Source organism: Emys orbicularis, chromosome 2 (assembly GCF_028017835.1).
Source record: "Emys orbicularis isolate rEmyOrb1 chromosome 2, rEmyOrb1.hap1, whole genome shotgun sequence".
NCBI classification, from domain to species: Eukaryota; Metazoa; Chordata; order Testudines; family Emydidae; genus Emys; species Emys orbicularis.
Genome location: NC_088684.1, coordinates 283,529,459 through 283,551,207, shown reverse-complemented (window position 1 = coordinate 283,551,207; position 21,749 = coordinate 283,529,459).

Here is a 21,749-nt window from a genome sequence, read left to right as displayed (position 1 = left end):
AGTTACACCAATGTAAATCTGGAGCAACTCACTGAAGTTAATGTTAAGTTACGACAATGTAAGCCTGATGTGAAAGCAGAATCAAGCGTAATGGCTTACCTGTAAAGGCCATTCTCTGATGACACACATTTCAACACATTCGCCAGGACCAAAACTGGGACCTGATTTTTTTTAAATGACCAGTGATTCTGGATGCCCAACTTGACGAGTGTTGATCACTTGCCTTCTGAAAAATTAGGCCTCTTTAACATGTCTCAATTTGAGAATCCAAAAATCAAGACACCCCAAATCACTAGTTACATTTGAAAATTTAGGCCTGGTAATCTTTTGGGCTAGGTATAGTTGCAGAAGGTACCCAAGGTTATGGGGAAGATGCACAAACATTACTTTACTATACTGCTGCAGTGTGGATGCAAGGATAAATGTAAGTGCCAGGCATATACCCACATTTCCATTACACAAGTATAAATCTCCTGCTTAGACTGGGCCATAGGGGATCCCTCTGTTATATCTCAGGTGGCCATGTTTTGGCTTTTGGTGAGCCTTTGGGTGTAGAAATTGTTCTGTCACTTCCTATTTTGAAGAGACATTTCAAGGCTCTATTTCAAAGGTGGTTTTCCCCTGTGATCATTATTAGTCGTGATGGATAAAATGTTCAAAATTGTCCAAGCTTTTGAACATTTTGCCCTATTTTTATTACCTTCCCCCAGCCCCTTTCATCTTTTTCTATTGCTTTTATCTGCCTGACTTTTAGGATTTATTATATTTTATTGTGTTTTGTTTGTATACCACACTGCAAGGAAGGAGCAGGAAAAATATCTGTTTGGTTTTGCTATTTAAGGCCCTGATCCTGCAATGAGCGCTATGTAGGCAGATTCCCTCCCTCTTGCTCAGAGCCCCATTGAAGTCAGCAGGGATCTTTAAGCAAAGAACTCACTGCAGGCTCAGGAGCCAAGCTGGGAAGAGTATCAGAGGGGAGCTGTGTTAGTCTGGATCTGTAAAAAGTGACAGAGAGTCCTGTGGCACCTTATAGACTAACAGACGTATTGGAGCATAAGCTTTCGTGGGTGAATACCCACTTTGTCGGATGCATGTAGTGGAAATTTCAAGAGGCAGGTATAAATATGCAGGCAAGAATCAGTCTAGAGATAACAAGGTTAGTTCAATCAGGGAGGATGAGGCCCTCTTCTAGCAGTTGAGGTGTGAACACCAAGGGAGGAGAAACTGCTTTTGTAGTTGGCTAGCCATTCACAGTCTTTGTTTAATCCTGATCTGATGGTGTCAAATTTGCAAATGAACTGAAGCTCAGCAGTTTCTCTTTGAACTCTGGTCCTGAAGTTTTTTTGCTGCAGGATGGCTACCTTTAAATCTGCTATTGTGTGTCCAGGGAGGTTGAAGTGTTCTCCTACAGGTTTTTGTATATTGCCATTCCTAATATCTGACTTGTGTCCATTTATCCTTTTACGTAGGGACTGTCCAGTTTGGCCGATGTACATAGCAGAGGGGCATTGCTGGCACATGATGGCATATATTACATTGGTGGACGTGCAGGTGAATGAACCGATGATGTTATGGCTGATCTGGTTAGGTCCTGTGATGGTATCGCTGGTGTAGATATGTGGGCAGAGTTGGCATCAAGGTTTGTTGCATGGATTGGTTCCTGAGTTAGAGTTACTATGGTGCGGTGTGTGGTTGCTGGTGAGAATATGCTTAAGGTTGGCGGGTAGTGCAGATCAAATATGCCTACAGCCTTTAGACATGGGTTTCTTAATGTGTTTTTTTTTTCTGGAAATCTAATTACCTGAATACAATTCTTATTAATACTTATTATTTCAGTAGAATATGTCTAGGTGTGCTAAGAGTGGCTGTCAAGAACTGCTCTAAGAAGCCATTTGTAGGCCACAAGAAATTTTTTTGGTCTTACAAAACCCAGTGACAATTCTATGTATTCCTGAGCACCATCTCCTAGCACCTGATCTGTTAACAAACTATTTACATCTAGAGCGATGCAGAGCACTCCTGGGGCGATGGGTTGAGAAATATTAAAACTCTTTTCAATCATTTATTTCTAAACTTTCATTTTATGAAATGTTTTCCCCCCTGACAGCTAGCAACAGCTGACAGGAAAGTGGGGAAAGGCGGGGACAGTTGTACCAGGGCCCCAAGTTCAGGGTGCCCCCCTGGACATCTGTAACTGGGGTGGAATGAAGGTGAAATGGGAAGGGGTGGGGCAGGCCCCAAATTTCTCTCAAGGGCCTGTGACGGGCTCACTCCCCCGCTCCTAACTAGAGACAGCAGGATCTAGGGGGACATTGTAATTGGCTGGGCTCCTCCTCCCTCCAGACACAACAGGATTGTAGGAGTGGGGAGGCCTCTGGTAGTGCATTTTCTTCTGACTTGTGTGAAAGCATGATCTTGCCTGCCTGAGCTTACTTCTAACACACAGGATAGGCTTCCAGCCCCAACCGTAAGCTTCATTTGGAGCAGCACTGAGGTAGACTCAGAAGAATAGCATTTTACCTCCTTTGCTGTACTCTGTACAGGATTTGAATAATGTTGGACAAACTGCTACTTTTTGTTGATGTTATTCACTTTTATTCTGAGCGGGAGAGAGGGGAAGAGATTATTCCCCCCTCCCCTTATTTATATGAGCCAAATCCAAACCTGGTGTAAGCAGATGGCATGACCACAGACAACAAAGGCTCTTTTGTTGCATCAAAGAAGCAGAGCCAACAATGCTCTAAAGTAGTCAGCACTCAAGGCTCCTCTCACCCAACTAAAAACAAAAGAATAAAGTGTCTAGCAATACAAATTAACTTCCCTAGAGGATTAACCCCCTCAGCAATCCAGCTCTCACTCCGCACATTCCAGCAGAGAGGCTTGTCTGGCTACCAGCTAAAAACATCTTTCTACTGCATCCTATCACTCTGCTTCCTAATTAAAGCTATCGAGCCTAATCAATGTCAGAACTGCTAACAGTTAAATATTACCTCTCTTCTTTCCCAACCCAAAAGATTTCAGAAGCCAAGCAAATCTCAGTGGTTTGAGCATTGGCCTGCTAAACCTAGGGTTGTGAGTTCAATCCTAATTTAAAATAACTCTAGTTACGCTGTTTCAAACCCCTAATGTAGATGCACTTAAACCAGTTTCTGTCTTGTTAAAATTGGCTTAAACCTTGCTTAAATTGGTTTTGCTTAATGTAGTATGTTAGCAAAGAGTAAATTGGTTTAACTGCATTAGGAATTTGCATTGGTGAAACTGGTGAAATTTCTCATGGACCAGGCCTTAGAGATGGTTCTTATAGATAGGAGAAGAGGCATATTGGTTGGGCAATAAGGAAAACCCAGCTCTGTATCTGCTTTATAAATGCCAGTTCCTTAATTTCCTGCACCATCAATTCAGATCCTTTTGCCAGCATTAAATTCACTAAAAACTAAGGAAAGAAATAGTAACAATATCTCTTTTGGGCCTTGTCATAACTATAAAGGGAAGGGTAACAGCTCTCCTGTGTACAGTACTATAAAATCCCTCCTGGCCAGAGACTCCAAAATCCTTTTACCTGTAAAGGGTTAAGAAGCTCGGGTAACCTGGCTGACACCTGACCCAAAGGACCAATAAGGGGACAAGATACTTTCAAATCTTGGTGGGGGGAAACGCTTTTGTTTGTGCTCTTTGTTTTGGTTGTTGTTCGCTCTTGGGACTGAGAGGGACCAGACATCAATCCAGGTTCTCCACATCTTTCTAAACAAATCTCTCCTATTTCAAACTTGTAAGTAAACAGCCAGGCAAGGCGTATTAGTTTTCCTTTGTTTTCTCAACTTGTAAATGTACCTTTTACTAGAGTGTTTATCTCTGTTTGCTGTACTTTGAACCTGAGGCTAGAGGGGAATCCTCTGAGCTCTTTAAGTTTGATTACCCTGTAAAGTTATTTTCCATACTGATTTTACAGAGATGATTTTTACCTTTTTCTTTAATTAAAATCCTTCTTGTTAAGAACCTGATTGATTTTTCCTTGTTTTAGATCCAAGGGGGTTGGATCTGTATTCACCAGGAGTTGGTGGGAGAAAGAAGGGGGATGGTTAATTTCTCCTTGTTTTAGATCCAAGGGGGTTTGGATCTGTATTCACCAGGAGTTGGTGGGAGAAAGGAGGGGGATGGTTAATTTCTCCTTGTCTTAAGATCCAAGGGGTTTGGATCTGTATTCACCAGGGAATTGGTGAAAGGTTTCTCAAGGCTTCCCAGGGAAGGGAATTAGCTTTGGGAATGGTGGCAGCGGACCAGATCTAAGCTGGTAGTTAAGCTTAGAAGTCTTCATGCAGGCCCCCACATTTGTACCCTAAAGTTCAAAGTGGGGAAGCAGCCTTGACAGGCCTCCAACCACATTAAAACTCTGACAGAAACTGCTCTTCCTTCAAGCCCCTATGGGCTCTGAAAATATTTGTAGGTCAGGAGTCTGGACTCACCGCAACTAATATGTTCACATTATTATGCAATGGCGTAGGGAATGTAGATCAGGAACTTCTAATCTCCCTCTCCTATAACACAAAAATAAGGAGACATTCAATGAAAATCAGCAAATTAAAAATGATAAAAGGGAATACTTTTTAGACAATGCGTAATCAGTGGAAGTCATTGCCACAGGATGTTGTTGAGGTCAAGAACTTTGCAAGATTCAAAGAGGGAGATATGTATATGGATAACAGGAATATCTATAGTTATTTTACGAGATACCAAAAAAAAATACTAGAAAGAATATAAAACCGCATGTTTTGGGGCGCAAATCAGTCTCTAACTATTAGGGCTTGTCTTCACTACTGTGAGATGGACGCTGCTGCAATCGATGCAGCAGGGATCAATTTAGTGGGTCTAGTGAAGACCCACTAAATCAATGGCAGAGCACCCTCCAGTCGACCCCGGTACTCCAGCTCCCCGAGAACACTAAGATAAGTCGACCACAGAGTGTCTCCCATCGACACAGCTCAATGAAGACACCGGGGTAAGTCGACCTAAGCTATGTTGACTCCAGTTACATTATTCATGTAGCTGGAGTAGCGTAACTTAGGTCAACTTACCCCAGTCGTGAAGACAAGCCCTTAGAGGGGTTAGAAGGAGATTCTCCCTCTGCTGGGCAGATTATCCCATATTTGCCTGGTACAGGGTTTCCTGTATTTACCTCTGAAGCGTCTGATCAGAGACAGGACACTGGACTAGATGGACCACAGGTCTGATCAAGTACGACAATTCTTAGGCTTCTGTACAGTCACTCTGTCCAGATTCTTTGCAGGTAGGCATGCCCCAGCTTCCTCACGAGCCTTGCTTGAGCAGAATGGTTTTGCAACTTCCATGCACAGTCTAGCAGGGTAAACCCTGTTGGAGACAATTTCAAAGACTAGGATTTCCTATCAGTATTCACAAAGGCCCTTCACTTTATTTGATGAGCTCTAAAGCAGTAGTTCCCAACTAGTGGTAGTTTTTATCACTGGTATTCTAGGTTCCCTCTCCCTACTTTAACGATTTAAGCTATCTGCTAAACTCCAGCACTCCACTCCTACACATGGCACACACTAAAGGGATTTAAAGCTAGCTAACTGATAGGTCTCAAAATGGAACTGTAAATCAGGAATCATCATCGAGCAGGTTGTTTCCAGTGTAGTCCTGCAGGGATCTGTTTCTGGCCCTACACGGGTTAACACTTTTATCCATGACCTGAAAGAAAACATAAACGTCATCACCGATAAAGTTTGCAGATGACACAAAAATTGGGGGAATGGTAAATAATGAAGAGGACAGGTCACTGATTCAGCACAGTCTGGATCACTTGGTAAACTGGGCACAAGCAAACAATATGTGTTTTAATATGGCTAACTGTAAATGTATGTATCTAGGAACAAAGAATGTAGGTCATACTTACATGATGGGGATTCTATCCTGGGAAGCAGACTCTGAAAAAAATGTGGGGTCTGTGGTGAATAATCAGCTGAATATGAGCTGCCGGTGAGACACTGTGGCTAAAGGAACTAATGCAATTCTGGGGTGCATAAACAGGGGAATCTCAAGTAGGGGTAGGAAGGTACTTTACCTCTGTATTTGGCATTGGTATGCCCACTGCTGCAAAACTCTGTCTAGTTATGGTGCCCACAATTCAAGAAGGATGTTGATAAATTGGAGAGGGTTCAGAGAAGAGCCACTAGAATGATTAGAAAACATGCCATAGATATTGAGCTCCTTGTGTCTATCTATTTAGCTGAACAAAAAGAAAGTTAAGGAGTGACTTGATTACAGTCTATAAGAACCTACATGGAGAACAAATATTTAATAAGGGGTTCTTCAGTCAAGCAGAGAAAGGTATAACACGATCCAATAGCTGGAAGTTGAAACTAAACAAATTCAGACTGAAAATAACTTAAGTTGTAAATTTTTAACTGTGAAGATAATTAACCATTGGGACAATTTACCAAGGATCGTGGTGGATTCTCCATCACTAACCATTTTTAAATCAAGTTGGATGTTTTTCTAAAAGATCAGCTCTAGGAATTATTGTTAGGAAGTTCTATGGCCTGTGTTATACAGGAAGGCAGATTAAATGAGCACAGTGCTCTCTTCTGGCTTTGGAACCTGCGAATCGACTTAGCCACATGAGCACTAGCTCTTGCTGCTTGGTCTGCTCCAAACTCCAGTCTAGTAACTGTAAGAGCGGAGTCTGGAGAAGCACAGATTCCCAGGCAGATGAGAGCTGACCTGAACAAGAGACAGTGGGTTTACTGGCTGCTACAAATGAGGTCTTTTAGGATCTGGCCCAAAGCTCACTGAAACCAATGGGAATATTGCCATCAAGATCTATGGGTTCAGAGCCTTAGTATGTTGAATGGATAGAGTTGCCCCAATAGTTTAGGAACTTCTGCTGTATAGTAGTCTTCTCTCTCTGCTAACAAACCAACTATAATTTCCAAGAAACTTTCAAGATTATTTTTCCTGACATATAGCCAGTTGTGATCACAGCTGTTCCAGGAAGGGTTATTGCAATCAGCTTCTTCCATCCTATTCTTTGCTAAGACAGGCAGCAGACTTCCCTGCAATATTATTGTATTTCTGGAATGTTACAAAATAACTCAAAATTACAAAACTTTACAAAATTTCCTGGAAAAAAACCCTCATTCAACCCTGTTCTACTTTGATAGGAGTCCTCGCTTCCCTTCCAGACAGTAAACTGGCCTCTTGCCCAGACCATATATCTCTTATGATGGACTCCTTAAGGGCCAACTCTAAATACAAGCCAAAAGAAATGTTTCAAAATATGACATAAGGTTAACACTATAGACCTGATTCTGACCTCACAGTGGTTTTGCAGCATTGCAACTCCTTTGATTTTGGTTGAGTCACTCCTAATTTACATCTGTGTCACAGAAGAAATGGGCCTCATGGCTTTGAAATAGGTAATAAAACACATTTTAAAAATAAATATATAAAACCCAAGTTGGCTATTCTCATTGCAAATGCCAGTCTATACAGTATTTTAACTAATGCATTCAAAATATGGAAGTGGTGAACTCTGAAAGCTGCCTCATTACTTTTTCCCCTTACTTAGTAAGTAATGTGTCCGCCAAGAGACCTTACCTCTTAGGTAGGGGATGCACAATGAACCTTGGATCAGATCCTTAAGGCTGGATTGTTCCTGCCCCCAGCACAGCTTTCCAAAAGGGAGTACGAAATGTCCCAAAGAAGTTGGAAGGGGCAGAGAGGAGCTGGGATGGGTGTGCTAAGTGGGAGCAGGCTGCACCATCCCAAAAGATGCCAAAGCTTGTCCACTGCTCTGCATGGCATGGAGCAGGAGGGAGGGCTGTATTTCTACCAGATTTCTGCTTTGGTCAGTATAATTCCCCACCATCCTTCTACTCAGGGCTAAATGCCACAGACGGGTCCTTGGCAAGGAGATACAGATAACAAAAGAGATGAGCATAAGCCTGAACAGTCAGACTAGAATCAAAATGAGAGCTGCTCCAATGCAGTAGGCTGGGTTGAGTCCATATAGAAATAATTGGCTCATTTACTTTGTTACAAGAGGTCCATATGATTTTATATGCTGGTTAGACACTCCCTCCTGGCTCTTAACAAACCAGCAACCTGACCCTTAGCATCACAAAGGTCAACTGCCCCTAGTTTAAGGGAAACTCAAGTTGCCCATTTGCTTAGGGAATCCAGTGATGCACAGCCAACATTTTACTGAAAATTTTAACAAAATCCTTCCCTAAAGTGTCCTTCCTTAGCTGGTCCACGCGACATGGGGAGGGTAAAATACTTGGACTACCCAGTGTCCCATCCCATCCTGACCAGATGTGGCTCCCCTACTGCCAAGTGTTCGTCACAACAGCAGCAGTGTGACCTGCACACTCTGACTGTGGAGTGGGTGCTTGTGTGGCAATTGGTTTCCCTTTTGTACCTGGTCGGAGTGGTCAGTTGAGAGAGGGTCTTTTTTGGTTTGTGAGGTGGGTACGTCTGCCCTCTCTAGCTGGGGGTGGGGAGGAAATAAGAGGGGGGAACAGGCCTGCTCTGGCTGACACTGTCCAGGAGCCATGGGAACACAGACTAGCATTTCAGTGAAGTCCTTGTTGCCATAACTACCAGTATGGCTGAATGTTTTAAAATGAGTGTTATGTGAGTATTCAGCATTATGCAGTTTGTCTGCTTGTGTAATTTGACAGTAGATTATGGGGCAAAAATCACCCTTCGCTGATGCACAGGGTGTATAAATTGTACTTTCTTGCGCTAGCCTGATTGCTGTATCACTGAATGGAAGGACCTCCAATGGAGGGAAAGCAGCATTTCCACATCCATCCCTTCCCAGTTTCTGCTAGGAACAGCTTTGTGTTGGGGCTTCTGTAGGAGCCCCACTGGTTGAGATGGCTGAGATGTCACTGAGCTTGTCATTAATCTTTTCCAACTGTTGCACCGCATATTTGGGTCTGCGCTGGCTGGCTGTGCTTTCCACCTCATCCTCATGCAGGGGAGGTTGCAACCACCTTACACAGCTGTAACCTTCCCCCAGTAGACCTTCTGCCACCCGGAGCCGTTCTCTAGTAGCTGGCACATAACCTAGGTGAATGTGACTCCCTCAATCAGCAATCTCCGTCTATCTCTTACCACCAGAGTCACAAATCCTTCTTACATGTCTCAATGGCTTGGCCATATGTTCTACTGAGCTGAGTGTGTCTAGAATATGCCACATATCCATTAGATGTTCCATCATGCCATTCTCAAGCAAAACCCCATTGAATTCAATATCTTAATGTAAGTGGGAGAAAAAACATAGGGACTAACATTTTGCATCTGAATGGAACACAAAATGGCAGATACCTCACAGCTACCTTTGCTTTAGCAGGGAAGTCCCTCTATATTTAAAGGCACAGTTCACAGATAACAGAACGACAGATAGACATTCTCCTCTCAGTTATTGTATATACACTACATCCCCCTTTGTCTGTAAATCCTCTCTCTTCCTCCCCCGATTTTCAAAGGCTTTCATCATCTTATTTTTTAAAAAAGCCACCCAGCTCCTCCCTCTCATGTGAGGACGTGTAATTCAGCCAATCCATAAGCATCTGTTTCTTCATCCAGAAGTTTTCCAGCTGCCCACTAAAATGATGCACTGACATACTCTAGGTGGACTTGAACTGAGTCCAGTGCAGGGTGGGCCTTAGGGAGTGTTGTGTATACAGGATCACAGAGCAGACACCAAGATGACATGGTCTGAATGATGATGGTCAGGGAGCATTGCATTGACTGTATCAGCCCACAGAGGATGGCCAAGGATGGAGCAGCAGCAACAACAGGGCAGAATCTGACATATTGCTCCCCAATGATCAAATGACAGGATTCCCACACCCAAATGTCCAAACATCAGAGGGAAAACCAAGATAACCCTCCTGCAGCCTAATCTGATTGCACTTTCACTGCTATAAATCATGAGGCGTACTGGACCTTGACTGAAGTCAATGGCGTTACACTGGCGTAATAGCCAGCGTGGTTCCTTTCTTGTTTGTTTACTTTTGTCAAATTCGCTCTCCTTTTATCTTCCTTATCTTTTTATGGGGAAGAAAAAAAATAGTAAAAAAAAAAAAAAGGGTGATTGAACAACTTCTTGATTTATACCTTTGCTGCATCTCAGCCGAACTCCCCCAATGATTGCAAGGGAACATTCTGCTAAAAACTGATGATCTAGTGGTAGAATGAACACCGCCTAACCTAAATTCAGCCATGATGTGAATTGTGGTGTAAAATCACCCCATGTGCAAGTTGACCAGAAAATTGGTGTAAATGGCAAAGTCATGCGATTTACGCCAGTTTGACACATAAGAGAAGATGCATAAAAGGATTGGAACTCGCACCAATTTGATATTTTCTCTAGACAAAATTCATCCCCCATTGTAAGTCGCTGCAGCTCCCATGGAAGTCAATGGGAATTGTTGTGCCTGCTTACACCACAGTCAGAGTTTGACCCCCAAGAGTTCTAGAGCATAATAAGGTCTAAGTTAAAGCTGGTTGGGGGCCTATTTTATCTTACACTTTTGTGTTAGTTACTTTCCCTACTACCCATCTACACAGTATTGCCAATCCCAAGCATTCAGTGAGGCCCCCCCAAAATTATGAGATGGGCTTAAAAATCATGAGATTTAAAAAAAAAACCACAATAATAAATTTGGAGCTCTTTTTATTGGCCTTTTGGTTTCTCAGCCTTAAGTGTGCACTCAGATCACATTTTCAAGCTTTTCTTTGCAACAATGAAGGCTAGAAACATATGGTCTTTTTAAAAATGAAAGCTGAGATTTCCACATAATCACAGGACTCCAGGAGCTAGGGCATTTTAAAAGCCAAACAAATACTGTGTGATGCATGATAAAATCTCAGGCATTGGCAACATGCCCTACAGGCCCTTTGTCAGCTAAGTTTTGCACAATCACTCAATGCCAAATCAGTGAAAATCACACTGCTTTGCCAGTTATACCCACTTACACCTGATTGTTAATCAGTTTACCCCCAATGGGCCTGATTTTCCCCTCACTCAGATGGGTGTAAATCAGGAATGTCTCAGCTGACATCACAAAACTTACACCAGTACAAAGCAAGTGTGGCAGGAAAGTCAAGCCCAATGTTTAGCATCACACGACCTACTGCCAAGTGCGCAGCTAGCAGCAGCTTACTTCAGGATGCATTTGCCTGAATTGATCTCCTGGCATGTGGCTCAGCCAAAGTCGTATTTTTGAGGTTTTGGGGACTGATAGTTTAATAAAAACAAAGTGTTAAAAAAAATCCCTCTGAGAGCCTATGTGATTAGTAATCAGCATGATCAAGCTCATCAGCATCTCAGAAATGCTGTGGAAGGCACTAGGACCTGGAAAATAACCACTCCACACACTTGGAAGACAGCTGCAGGCTCTTCCTGTTCTGCGGTGTAAGTGATCCATTTCATCTCACAGATGTATTCATTTTGGATGCAAGTGCTCAAAATATGCATTACTTACAGTGACACAGATAAATAAAAAGGAGATTTGCAGTTGTACTATTTACCCCTTGGCTCCCAGTTTAGCTTTGCCCAGTCACTGGAAAAGCAGAACATTTCAGGCCTGTGCCGCATCACATGGATTTGGAGCGATGCCAGTCTACGCTCGCTGAGGATCTGACCCTTAGGGAATATATTTCCCTTCTCTGTATATGTGTCTGTGGGTTATATTATCATTTGCTAAGTGGTAAGGGGCTGAGCCTGGTGATTTACATGCCTGTGAGTGAGAGAAGAAACTCCACTCAAGCAATTGGGTCTGAGTCACCAGGTTTATGCAGCTTGTGCAGCCATTTACATCAGATTGGCAGCATGTTGTACTCACTTTGCACGGGTGAAAATGACTACGCAAGGTGCAAAGCAGTGGAGAATGAGCATGGTTGTACTATGGTGTAAAAATGGTGTAAGTGTGAGGAGAATCAGGCCCTATGAGATGCTATTTACCTTTGAAACCTTTTTGTGGTTCTCTCTCCAACATAAATTTCACAACTAAACCACTGAAATAATGAGAACAATAATTATTATTAGGGTGGGGTGCTTATTAAATAGGTACCAATTGGAGACCATAAATGGGGGTTGAAGATACAGAGAACAATCAGGACTGTGCACACTGTATGGACCAGATCCCCAGCTGGGGGAAAGCAGTGTAGCCCTATTTAAGTCAGTCAAGCTATCCTGGCTTACACCGGTTGAGGAGCTGGCCCTATGTGGTTATGAACCAGTTTTTATATTAGAATTTCTTAAACCTGGCCTGTGGCTGCCCCTTGTGGATTACAGCCCTGAAGCTAATCTAAACTACACCGGAGGCCAAATTCCACATTTTGTGCTTTCAGCATTGGACAATCGCAACCAGTTTCCCCACGATTGCTGTACCCAATGGAGACTGAAAGCAGCACAGAATTAAGCCCTAGAGCTCATGAGACAGTTTCAGGCATCTATTTCCTTGTTTCCATGCAAAGCTAGGGCAAAAGTCAGCTCTAGTTACACCAGTGAAATCCTGTTGACTTCAGTAGGGTTTAGGGTGACCAGACAGCAAATGTGAAAAATCGGGATGGGGTGGGGGGTAATAGGAGCCTATATAAAAAAAAGACCCAAAAATTGGGACTGTCCCTATAAAATCGGGACATACTGGTCACCCTAGTAGGATTGCACCTCTGGAACAGAGAGAAGGATTTGGTCTAAATTGCAAGGTACCAATGGCCACCTAGATATTTGAGTGAACAAAGCAGATGATGGCAAATGTAGGAGGAGCAGAGAGTGCAGAGGATCTCAAATCACTGCCTCCGTAGCAAGCTACCCACACCGGTAAAAGCTGAGTTTGCAAGTCCAGAAACAGAACTGGATGCTAGAAAGAGCCAAACCTTAGCCCTCCTTTGGGAGCCATGCCAAACAGTCTGACATTTTCCATTCTGCTCTATAATTATTCATTTTTTAAAATTATGAAAACACAGACGAAGCCTTTAGAAAGAACAGAAAAGGCAAGAGTGAGAAAGGCTAGTCTTGGGGTTAAAGCCCATGATTGGGCATCGTGAGATTGGGATTCAGTCCCAAGCTCTGCCACAGACTTCCTGGGTGACTCTGGGCAAGTCATTTAATCTCTCTGTGCCTCAGCTCCCCATCTGTAAAATGGGGATCATGCTTCCCTTTCCTTGCAGGGGTGTGTGAGGATAGAGCTATTAATACTCTCAGGGTGCTCATAAACTATGGTGACAGATATCAGTACCTAGAGAGAAGGTGCTGAAAATATTAAAGCCATGCTCAAGGGTCAATATCCATTTTTATCCAATGAAAACTCCCAGGCCAGGATAGAAGTCTTGATTTCAGCAATAACTGGATGGCATATAAATTAAGTTTAAAAAGATCAACACAGAAATCCCAAAGAGACACCATTCATCAATCCCCTGTTAGACTAAAGCTTTGTGCATCTTCTCTTAAAGGGAGGATTTTGACCCAAGGGAAAATTGCTGATTTGCTGTAATATTTTTTATTCTGTCCAGACGAAGGCCCCATTTATTATCTGTTGATTAGATCTGGAAATGGTAGAAAAAGTGTGATCAGCTTGTGGAAGGAATAAGCAGAACCTTGGACTATCTTGTAACCTAACTCCCCTAACCCCTTCCCTAATCTCCCTTCATTTTGACAGAGAGCCTGCGCTAAAGGTTCAACACTACATTTGAAAAAATAAATAAAACAAGAACTGGAACAAAGGGGAGCTCTGTCTGATATCTCATTCCAGCCAAAAAACTCTTTAACAACATTAGACTAATCCCTTGCCTGGGGGATGGGGGGGGGGGGGGGTTGTTACAGAGTTTTTTGGATTCCTACCAGGATTTTTTGTCTCCAAACCCATATTGTCTGAATACAGCTAAAAAGAAGGGCCACTCGGTGCAAAAGCTTTTTCAGCATCAAGGAGTTCCACGTTTGCACTATGATGGGGATCGCTGATTGTCTGGGGAGTTGCCTGTTGGAAAACAACCTTCAACAAAGCCAGTGCCATACTCATTAATACATTTAGGACAGAAAACTTTGAAGCACAGATTATTAACTCCTATATTAACAAGCAAAATGGGGTTATGAGCTCCAAAAATCAAAGCTGTGTTTGCCCTTTATGTGTATGTGAGTGGATAATGAGTATCCCCCACATTGAAGAGGGAGATTGGCGTTCTTTTTCTGAAATTAATACTATGGTCACAGCAGGATACACATAAAACAAAACACTTGGAGTCCTATTATTATTATTATTATTATTATTACAGGTTCAGATGACTCAAGTGTTATTGCTTCCTTCTTGCATTACCAGCAAAAAAACGCTGTTGACCACATAGAGCGCTGCAAGTCTCAGCAGTTTTGGTTCCCAGATACATGATGGAACAGCCTTTGTGTTTACATAGTTTAACAGTTCCGCTTTGCAGTGAAGACAGGCCGGACCATGTCTTCACTGTGTTCCTCAAGGCTATAGCAGGATTCACAAATGGGGTTCACTCCTGTCTGCCCTGCAAGACTGAAATGTGTCTCTACCATGCCACAAGCTTCCCTGGTGAAACTGGGCTCAGCATGGGACATGATTTCATAGCGTAGGCTGGACCTTACTTCACACAGAGTGAGGGAACTATATTATTTTAGGCAGAGAGGAAGAGGACGGGCTCAGTTAGCATCTGCCGAGTTTTCCTTTGTGTTTCAGGCTCAAACAAAGCAAAAAGTGCAAAGGGAAATTTAGCTGAAACCACAGAAGGTTGCATGTCTGTCAGTCAGAATCAGGAATCCCCCCCCCCCCCCCGTTGCTTACAGGGTGGTTAGAGCAAAGCCTGGCTCAAGTTCTCCCAAAACGTTCATAAACCTTAGTTTGGGGCTTTGTCTTGCCTAACTTTGGGGTTTGTAATGAAAGGGTCCCTCTGCTCTGTTACCACATCATAGACTTTGAGCCCAATTCCATTAGATCAGGGTCCATCAGGAGTAACTCCAGGGAAGTCAGTGGAGCTAACCTGGTGTTAAACCAAGGTAAATAGGAGGAGAATCAGGTCTCCAGAGGTAGTGCAGGTTCTATCTTCTACAATGAGTAAAAAACAGCCATGAGTGTCTATTCTAAACTAAACTCTCTACTTTCAGTAAAACAACAGGGCTTGGTTCTCCACAAGCCTGCACCTTGTGTTGCAATTTACTCTAAATCAAAGTGCATGTCAAGTGCTTTTATTCTAGTGTAGTAACCGTTTTACTGCAGAGAATCAGGCTCATTGAGTTCCATTTATGCTGGGGAAGGCAAAACTGGAATACTTAGTATCTCAACCACAGACCCTTTAAAAGACACACAAATATCATTTTCAATAGGGTTTTAGGGCTGGTCTACACACAGTGTGTGCAACAATTTAACTCTAAACCAATTGAGTTAAAGTGGTGCAATCCCCCTTCGTGTGGACAGTCCTAAATCAGTTCAGCTTATATCAACTACAAACTCACTTACTCTAAACTGATTGAAGGGTGTTCACACTACAGGGGGATGGCACAAACTGTAGTGTGTTATAGATGGTTATAGACAACCTGTTGGAAGCTATTACACTCTATAATTGATTAACCAGTCTTTTTGTTGTGTGTGTGTACAGTGTCTAGCTCAGAAGTGGGCAAACTACGGCCCATGGGCCACATCCAGCCCACGGGACCGTCCTGCCCGGCCCCCGAGCTCCTGGCCCAGGAGACTAGCCCCCAGCCCCTCCCCTGCTGTTCCCCCTCCCCCGCAGCCTCAGCTCTCCCCACCACCAGCGCAATGCTCTGGGAGGTGGGGCTGTGAGCTCCTGGGGCAGTGCAGCTGCAGAGCCCGGCCTGACCCGGTGCTCTGTGCTGCGTGGTGGTGGCAGCGGCGGCGTGGCCCGGCTTTAGCCTGGTGGTGTGGCTGTAGTGCCGCCAGCCACTGGTGCTCCAGGCAGCGCAGTAAGGGGGCAGGGAGCAGGGGGGGGTTGGATAGAGGGCAGGGGAGTTCGGGATGGTGGTCAAGGGGCGGGGGTGTGGATAGGGGTCAGGGCGGGAACAGGGGGTTGAATGGGGGCAGGAGTCCCGGGGGAGCAGTCAGGAAGGAGGGGGGGTTGGATGGGGCGGCAGGGGGCAGTCAGGGGCAGAGGTTTCGGGGGCAGTCAGGGGACAGGAATAAGGGGTGGTTGGATGGGGCAGGGGTCCTGGGGGGGCCGTCAGGAATGAGAGGAGGGGTTGGATGGGGCGGCAGGGGTCCAGGGGCGGTCAGGGGACAGGGAGGGGTGTGTGTGGGTGGGACAGGGGTCCTGGGGGGGCCATCAGGGAACAGGGGGGGTTGGATGGGGCAGGAGTCCCGGGGGGGCAGATAGGAGGTGGGAGCCAGGCCACGACTCCCTCCCCTAACCGTCCCTCCATACAATTTCCAAAACCCAATGCGGCCCTCAGGCCAAAAAGTTTGCCCACCCCTGGTCTGGCTCAATAAGATCCTAGTCCTAGGGGGCTACCACAAAATAATACATAATACTGGGGGCGGGGGGGGAGGGGAGTGAGCATATAGAACACATGCTAGGAAAATGTAGGTCTGTCTCCCTCTAGTGGCTAGTCTACGTAAGAGGTTTTGAGTGTGCTTCAGGACTTGTTTCAGAGTGGTAGCCGTGTTAGTCTGCATCAGCAAAAAGAATGAGGAGTACCTTAACTGATTAGTCTCATTAGAGTTAGTACGGCAACACCCATTTTTTTCATGTTCTCTGTGTATATATATATCTTCCTACTATATTTTCCACTGCATGCATCCGATGAAGTGGGTTTTAGCCCACGAAAGCTTATGCCCAAATAAATTTGTTAGTCTCTAAGGTGCCACAAGTACTCCTCCTCCTTTTTGCTTCAGGACTTGGTCCTTCAGTTCAAGGAATAGAGGCTCATGGTTTTAGTGTCAGCGTAGGTGGAACAGTTATACATGCATGCAGGTTGGTGAAATTCCACGTATTACACACCACCCCTAGAGCACCTGAGTGTGCAGTTTGGGTTGATTTTAATGCTTTTGCTTCTTTATCCTCTTGTACTGTGCCCTGATATTGAATTTGATTCAAATAAATGACAATCCTGCCTTAAAAACAACTCAAGGTCACAACTCAATTGAAATCATGTCTATCTTTCTTCAGGACCAAATTTTGATTTACTAACAAATTAGAGGTGGTTGCAATAGAGCACAATGCATATTACTGAATATTAACATTTAATAAGAGTGTGTTGAGTTCAGGAGCTGATTAGAGCCCCGATGAAACAACAGCAATCCCACTCCTGAAAGGACTCCTAAAACCTCTGTAAGCCATATTTAATTAAAAGAAAATGAAATACACAGAAGCCGAGGCATGAATTGTGCATTTCTGCATCCCACTCAATAAATGAATCATTTCTCTGTTTTCCTTTCTGAAACAAAAAACCTTGCAGTTCATAAAGATTCATAGATTTTAGGGCCAGAACAGACCATTTTAATTACGGTATCTAGTGTGACCTCCTGAATAACACAGGAAATGCCCATTACAATAGAGGGCTATTCTGGCATTACTATAAAGATAATTTGATATCTTGACTAGATGACGACATTCCAGAACATATGAACACAGAGCTGAGCCCAAGACAAGACAGGATGGCCCAGCTTGCCTATGAGACAAACACAATCCAAACTATTATTAAGTTCACAGCATATGTTATCTATCTCTATATCACTGTAATAGGCAGACACGCACGTTATCTAGCTATATATAATGGGCTACGTTTCTCAGATGGTATAAATCAACATAGCTCCATTGATTTCAGGGTTTAGCCCAGGACACTGAGAGTGTCAATAGGGACACATAGGGCCACATCCCTTACAGAGTATATACTCAGGGCCAGATTGTCCTCTCATATCAGTTTTACTCTGATGTAACTCCACTGACTTCAATGGAGTTATTCCTGATTTACTTCATGTAACTGAGATCAGAATCAGTCCCTGAATCCTTACTAAGGCAAAACTCATTAAGCCCACTCATGACAGATGCTGGAATTGGCAACTCCCACTGGGCCTGATCCTGCAAAATGTCAAGTAGCCTCAACTTCCACTGAAGTCAGGGATCATTGAAGTCAGCCTGAGCACAGGATGAAGCCCAGTAATTTCAATGAGAGTTGCGAGTGTTGAGCATCTCTCAGGGTATGTCTACACTTACCCGCTGGTTCGGCGGCAAGCAATCGATCTTCTGGGATCGATTTATCGCGTCTTGTCTGGACGCGATAAATCGAACCCAGAAGTGCTCGCCGTCGACTCTGGTAATCCTGCTCGGCGAGAGGAGTATGCGGAGTCGACGGGGGAGCCTGCCTGCCGCGTGGGGACCGCAGTAAGTTCGAACTAAGGTACGTCGACTTCAGCTACGTTATTCACATAGCTGAAGTTGCGTACCTTAGTTCGAATTGGGGGGTTAGTGTAGACCAGGCCTCAGGCTCTGACTTTAAAGGGAGTTTTACCTGAGTAAGGGCTGCAGAATTTTGCCGAGGTAGAATACCTGACATTATGGGGGAATATGCAGACTTTAATCAGCATGCGTTTAGGAGGGCTACGTTATTCAGGAGTTGCTAAGCCAAGAATGAGTTATGCATAAGACTCCAAACAAATGCTAACCAAAGCTTTCTACCACCTCAGCAGCTATATTCTTTATGCCACAGTTTAGAAAATAAACAACATTTTAGCAAGTTTCTGAACATTTTGTTGGTCCTGTTATTCAATTATGTCCTGCATGTACAGTTGAGCTGGCAAACACACAAATCCACAACCACCAGGGACTTCATGGTTGTCAGTATGCTACACAGCAAGGCCACCAAGATCTTCTTGGCAAGAGTGGGACTTCAACTCAGATCTTCCAGTGTTAAAAGCACAGGCCCCTCCCACTGGAGCTAAAGGAAAGGCGACATTAGCTATAGCAATATAAGGCCTATGGCATAGCTGAGACACTCTGATTCCAACCAGCAGAGCATATTTTATATGTACTCCCATACAGAAAAATCTTTGTTAACCTAGAGCTAAGATCGCTGGACTGCACATACCATCAACACAAATCCTAAAAAAACAGGGAACCAAACACTTGTCATTCTTCACCCCATCTACAATCCACTCATTTCTTCTCCTCAATCTTATCTACCCGCCTTCCAATACCCACAGCCCACATACCTCCATCCCAAGGGGAAGCTTTAACACTGACTATGTTTATTACCCAGGGGGCCTTGTTTTCAGAAGTGCGAGCACCCACAGCTCCAGCTGGAGTCAATGGAACCTACAGGTCATCTGCAGCTCTGAAAACAAAGCCCTATATGTGGCAGTGATTCACATAGGGTTAGTGTGGCTTCCATAAAGTATGTATGTGTGGTGTGAGATACACAGCCTGTAATTTTTAGGAAGCTTTATGTGAGCAGATGATTTGTGTTAATGATTGTTCTAAATGTGGTGGGTGTTGTTTGAAATGACAGAAAGGAAATCTGCAGGAGTACACATTGGGGCATTCTATTTATGATTGGTGTTGAGGCTGCCCTAGTGCTTGTTGCTCTCTCCCAGAGCCCACCTCCATATTCTTGATGACCAGCCCTACCAGAGGCTTGATCCAGAGTCCACTGGATGCAGGGCCATGTGCAGTGTGCACTAGTGGAGTGGGAATCAGGAAACCGAGGTTTGATTACCAGCTCTGCCACTGACCTGCTGCGTGACTTTGGGCAAACCACCTCATCTCTCTGTGCTGCTGTTTCTCTTCCTGTACTGTGTAGATTTTAAGCTGTTCAGGGCAAAGACCATCTTTTACTATGGGTTGTACAGGGTTTACCAAGCTGGCTCCCAGTCTCGTTTGCAACCTCTTAGCACTACTGCAATTCAAACAACAACAGCTGCAGGGGAGTTGGAGAGACAAGCTCCCAACATCTGAAAATGAAAGTAGCTGATGGATATGAGCAGTTGTGTTAGCTTGGCTTGGTGAAAACTAATATGTTAATTGTGTTATTCTGAATTATACTATTCATGGGCCAAATCCTCAGCTGGTGTAAACCAGGAGAGTACCATCAAACTCAATGGAGCTATGCTGATTTATATCAGTTGAGAATCGGGCCCTTTTTAGCTAGATTTAAAGTTTAAAAAGTGGCATATCTCAGAGACACGTTGTAGGTGTGTGTTTTGGTGTGAGTGTGTGAGAAAGAATATTCCAGAGTGAGACGACAGTGGTGATTCAAATAGAAGACCCTGAAGAAATTTGAGGGAAAAGGGCAACATTTCAAAAAGGGAACATAATTAAGTGCTTCTGTAAAAGTTAGTAAATACCGCTGTAAACAAATGTCATAGAAAACCAAACTGTCCCATGTCCTACTATGCCAAAACTGGACACTAAAAGTTAAATCACCAACGTGTGGAACAAAGGGATTTTAATCCTGCTTTTACTGTAAATCTCAGTGCAATCTTAACTATGGCATCACTACTGATGGCTTCATAATATGTCATACATACATATTCATACAACTACAGGCCCGTTCATTACAGCAGCATTCCAATAAAATGCTCTAATTTTGTTGTTTGTACAGGGCAACACTAAGCAAATAATCTTGACTTGAAAGGGTGAACAAAAAAGTTACAAAGTACATTTAAAATATATATGTTTGGAAAATAAGCCACAAAAATAAAGGCAATTAATGGGAACACTGGCGCAGTGAGCAGCTCGTAAAATTCCACCTTAAAAAACTCATTCTTGGCATTCCAAGGTCCGTCTGATTCTTTTTCAAAAACAAAACCCAGTGGATGTAACCAGATTTGTTTAAGAAAAAACACCACTCATCAGCAACAAGTCTGTGGCCCTGTATTGACTCAGGCCTGTGTGCAGTTGCAATGCAGATTGCCATTCTTCCAAAGTGTATCCATGTGCTCCATTATAAATGTGCAATTAATAGAGACTTCTGCTTTTCTCTGAGCTCTTAAAATTGCAGCATTCTTGTATATTTCACTCCACTGCAGGCCACTCCACAAGGGCAGAACAGAGATGCACTGCTGAGCGTAGAAGCCCTTTGTAAGTGCACTCTTGCATCACATTTAGGCTAGGTCTACACTACAGCGGGGGTCCGACCTAAGATACGCAACTTCAGCTACGTGAATACCGTAGCTGAAGTTGCGTATTTTAGGTCGGCTTACCTAGCGGTGAGGACGCGGGAAAGTCGACCGCTGCCGCGCTGCCGCCGACTCCGCTGCCGCCTCCTGCCGAGGTGGATTTCCGGAGTCGACGGCAGAGCGATCAGGGATCGATTTTACCGCGTCTTCACTAGACGCGGTAAGCCGATCCCCGATAAACCGATTGCTACCCGCCGGATCGGCGGGTAGTGAAGACAAAGCGATGCCCTCTGGGCCTGATATCCTTTCCAGTGTCCCTTTGAAGAGACAGCTAAAGTGCTTGGGTCAGCAGACTTTCCAGTGGACTAATGCAAAGACTTGCAGTAAGGAAGCAATGGTTCAGCGTTATAGGAATTTTGCCAGTTCCTGTCAGTAACCATCAGACAAATGAGCCTGAACAGACAATATAATAAACCAATATATACCACAGGGGGAGTGAAAAGGAGAATAAAATTATCCCTTTAAAAACTGGCCAGAAACACTGTAGCTAATATCAAATGCAGTTTATACTCCTATGGGAAAAGAGGCACCTGACCTTTCGGGGCGATGTGAATCAAAGTACAGTCAGGC